Here is a 4,628-nt window from a genome sequence, read left to right as displayed (position 1 = left end):
TTGCATTAAACAGGATAAATGCATAATGTAGTTCACTAAATGGAAATTGACTTATGATTCTCAACTCAGTAATATAGTAGGTAAAAGCAAATCTGAGCTAATTGTGTGATCTTGGGCAGGTAACTGTCTATCAAATGGGAGTAATAATATTTCACAAGGTGATGGAGAGAACCAAATGAGATGAAGCATTCATAATAAATGAGAATAAATGCTAACAATTTTTATCAGTGCCAAGTTATAAGATAGGTTCTCAGTTACTAAATTGTTTTTTTATTTGTTCTTATTAGTTAGACAAGACAGTAGAATATATTTTGACGTATTATACATATATGGAGTATAACTTCTCATTTTTCTGGTTGTACATAATGTGGAATTATATTGGTTGTGTATTCATTTATACCCTTAGGAAATCAATGACCTATTGTATTTTACAATTTTAACAAGGTAGATTTTATTAAGTAGTAGAGTATTATTTCCTAGATACCTTCTGTGTGGACAAGTTGAACAATAAAATTCGAGATTTTTTTCTTTAATTAAGTGAATCAAAATGAAAAATCCCTGCGGAAAGTGGCCAAAGGCTGGAAAAATAGCTACTGTAGGTAGGATCAGGGATGTATTTGCAGTGCTCGACTTTGGGTCTAAAATAAATCAAACTTCCCTTCAGCCACTCTTTCAGCTACCCAAGATGAGTGATGATTCATACTAGGCAAGTAATAAAGAACACAAATTTAATTTATTTTGGCATCCAGAATGGATTTGATAAACTTTGTGAATGGCTTCTCTCTGAGAAATGAAGGAAGAGAAAATGCTAGTATCTGACTAAAAACACGCACATCCTCACTCCTCTTGCTCCTTTGCAATGTGGTGTGATGAAAATATCTAGGGTTCAGAGCCCAAAGACCTGGGTCTCAGCTTAAGGAAAGTAACTTACTGCTGACTACCCAGATGAACTTGACCTCTTTGAGTCTACACATGTAGAAATGTACAATAAAACACTGGAATTTTGAACATTATTTTTATGAGGCATTCTGATATGTAGAGGGGTGTTTTTCATCTTTAAATTTGATTGCACGTGGGAAGTTTTCAATTAATACTTGTGGAATATATGACCTTAAGGGAAGAATGAATGAATGGATGGATGAGTAGAAGCACTGCTAACAAAAATAATATGAACTTTGAAATCAACAAGGCCTGGGTTCTAACCTTAGCCCTGTGGTCTCCACAAACGTTTTTTTCACCTATAATATGAAAACAATAAATAAATGTGTGTGTTTCTCTGTGTCTGTAAATTAATTTATATAAAGTACTGGCACAATGCCTGCCACTCTGTACGAAGAACAAATTATAGCAGCTTTATTTCCAATCATTACCTAAAGAATTGGTATAGATTTTCTCAATAAGATAAAATGGAGAATTCAAATATGGATTAATTTTTTCTAATATTTTATATTGGTGTAGACTTTCACAGTTTTAAAAGCTCTTTAAAACACTTTATATCATCTGATGCTACATATATTTTCAGACTGGCATTTTTGCAGATGAGAAAAGCACATCAGGGGTTGTGGCTTGTCCAAATCCAACAACTAAAAAGTATGTGGTCAAGAACTACTTCCTGGATCTAATAATTCCTCCTCCAGTGTTCTTCCCAGCATAAGAGCTGCCTTTGTCAGTCAAAAGTGGGTATTTTTGACATTTTTTGTGATTTGGATGTTAGCTACAAAGATTGTGTTCTGGGTAAGGAGCATGTGAACATTTTCAGATGGATCAGCCTTACCTAAAGAAGTTTTTCATTATTATTATTAAAATGAACACTCAAGTACTACATTAGTCATCTATTTCTTAGTATTAAAGAAAAAAATCTTTGTTTGCTCTACAAATATTTGAGCATTCATGTTGAAAGCAAGGGAAAGAGTTGCTGCACATACTACTTGGGAGTCCTTGTGTCTCATTTTCTCCTAAAACCATAGCTGTAATTTTTAATTCTTCTTCCCATATATTAATTCCTTCCTATCTATTCCTTTTTTCCTGTGGATATTGCACAGGGAACCATGTGAATATAATCCCCCATACTCTTTCTTTATTTAAGATTACCGAGTGTTATAATTTGAATCTTGGATGTCCCCCAAAGGCCCATGTGTTAAAAGAATTGATCCCCAGCCTGTGGCACTATAGGGAGGTGATGGAACATTGAGGAGGTAGGGCCTACTGGAAGGAAACTAGGTTATTGGGGATGTGCTCTTGAAGGGGATATTAGAACCCTAGCCCTTTCCTATAACTCTCTTTGCTTCCCAGATGCCCCAAGGTGAACAGGCCTCCTGCACCATGATGTTACTGTATTGTCACAGGCCCAAAGCAACAGAGCTTTGATGGGCTTTGACCTAAGTTAACATGGACTAAAACCTCTAAAACCATGAGTCAAAACAAATGTTTTCTCCTATTAAGTTAATTATCTCAGGTATTTTGTCACAGTAGTAGAAAGTTTATATCCAGAGAAATTTCTGAAGTGGTTAAAACTGCAGCCGAATGACCTATATTTCTGAGATGTTCCAAGGCCCCTCCATTCCAAGTTTCATCACATCCAAGGTTAACCAGATGTATGTACTCCAAATGTTCTTCAATATGCCAGGGACAGAGAATTGAGGAATGATGATGATGAGTTTGTTCACTGCTATAGTGTAGATATGAGGTGTCCCCCTAGATATGAGGTGTCCCCCAAAAGCTCATGTGAGACAGTGCAAGAAAGTTAAAGGTGAAATGATTGGGCTATGAGAACCTTAACCCAATCATTGTGCTAATACCCTGATAGGGATCAACTGAGTGGTGACTGTAGGCAGGTAAGTGTGGTTGAGGAACATGGGTCATTGAAGTGTGCCTTTGGGGTGTGTTTTGTGAGTTTAGTCTCTCTCGGCTTACTGATGGGGTGTACTGAGCAACTTCCCTCTGCCCCACCCTTCTGCCATGATGCACTATCTAACCACAAGCCCCAAGGAATGGAGTCAGCCTGTAGGGACTGAGACCTTTGAAATGTAAGCTACAAAATAAACTTTTCCTCCTCTAATTATTCTTGTCAGGTCTTTTAGTCATAGCAGAAAAAAAAAAAAAATGACTAAAGCATTTACTTTCTACAATTTAAAATGGAGCCCAAAAGTACATATTTATCATCTGCAATCCAGGAAAAACTCTTCATAAAATGTTCTAGAAGTGAGGGTGAAACCTTTCCAGTTGGAATCACTCAGGGGAGATGCTGTGTGTTGTTTCTGCATTTCTCAACTGGTTTTCTGTTTATACCTCATTATATATTTATATATAATATGAACATATATATATATTTCAATATAGATGGCAACATGTACTGATTAAAGATCAGTTTGAATTTTAAGATGCCATATGAAAATACTGAAATCAGTATCATTCACTATGAAATCCTAGTGTAAAATTTAATAGTTAATACATGTTATTTGCTTTTTTGTTAGAAACATTCAGCTTACACAATTAGTGGACTTATTTAAAAAATCTATTTCAAATATTCACCAGTTCATTATTTGAAAAGTTTAAGAGTTTTTTTCAAAATTGTGACTGCAAACATATTTTATTTCAGGCAGAACTATTTAAACTTTATTATATTGCTCTTTATTTTCAAAGAAAATTATGTGAGTTTTTACAAACTGTTATGATTTGAGTCTAGAATGTTCTCCCCAAAACTTATGTGATAGGTAATACAGGAATGTTCTAGCAAAATGATTAGATTATGAGAGTTCTAAATGCATCCATAAATTAATCCATTTGATTAATAATTTGAAAGGACTACTGAGAGTTAACTGCAGACAGGTGGAGAATGGTTGGAGAAAGTCAGTCTCTGGAGATATGGTCTGGACTATATCTATCCTGGACCTTTCCTCTCTTTGCTTTCTGGTTGCCATAAGTCCAGCAGCTTGCCCCTGCCTTAACTTTCTCTCACCTCAGGTTCAGTGCAATGGAGTCAGCCATCCACAAACTGAACCTCTGAAACCAAGAGCCCAAAATAAACTTTTTTCTTCTCTTATTCTTGTGAGGTATTTTGATCATAGTGAAATAAAGCTGACTACTACACCCTTTGGGTTTATTCTTATTATGTCTGCTGAATCTCAATTTAATTTACACATTTTGACCAGGTTTGTCTTAATTTATTGCAAAATCATTAATATCTTCAATGAAATAATGCCTTTAAAAGGAATAGCAGGCTGGGCATGGTGGCACATGCCTCAGGAGGCTGCGGCAAAAGGATGGCAAATTCAAAGTCAGCCTCAGTAACTTAGCAAGGCCTTGTCTCAAAATTAAAAAATTGAAAAATCTGGGGATATGGCTCAAGTTAAGCACCCCTGGGTTCAATCCTGGTACCAAAAACAAATTTTTAAATAAAAAAAAAAGAAATAGCAGCCATTTCTGCTTTATCATGTAAATGATGGTTTTCTGTACTGTTTTCTTATGTTAAAAAATGATTATATTAAACCAATCTGTTCCCATATTTCAAATAAAGTTGTAAGTTCTCTTTGGAGAACAAATTAGTGGTTCAGCAATATTTTAGAATGTAAATCCCAAGAGATTTCCCTTCAGACTGTGAAATAAAGCAGAGACCCAAAGCATTTCAT

Source organism: Sciurus carolinensis, chromosome 7, assembly GCF_902686445.1.
Source record: "Sciurus carolinensis chromosome 7, mSciCar1.2, whole genome shotgun sequence".
Lineage (NCBI taxonomy): Eukaryota > Metazoa > Chordata > Mammalia > Rodentia > Sciuridae > Sciurus > Sciurus carolinensis.
The sequence above is the reverse complement of the archived record's forward strand: the minus strand, read 5'-3'. Positions refer to the sequence as shown.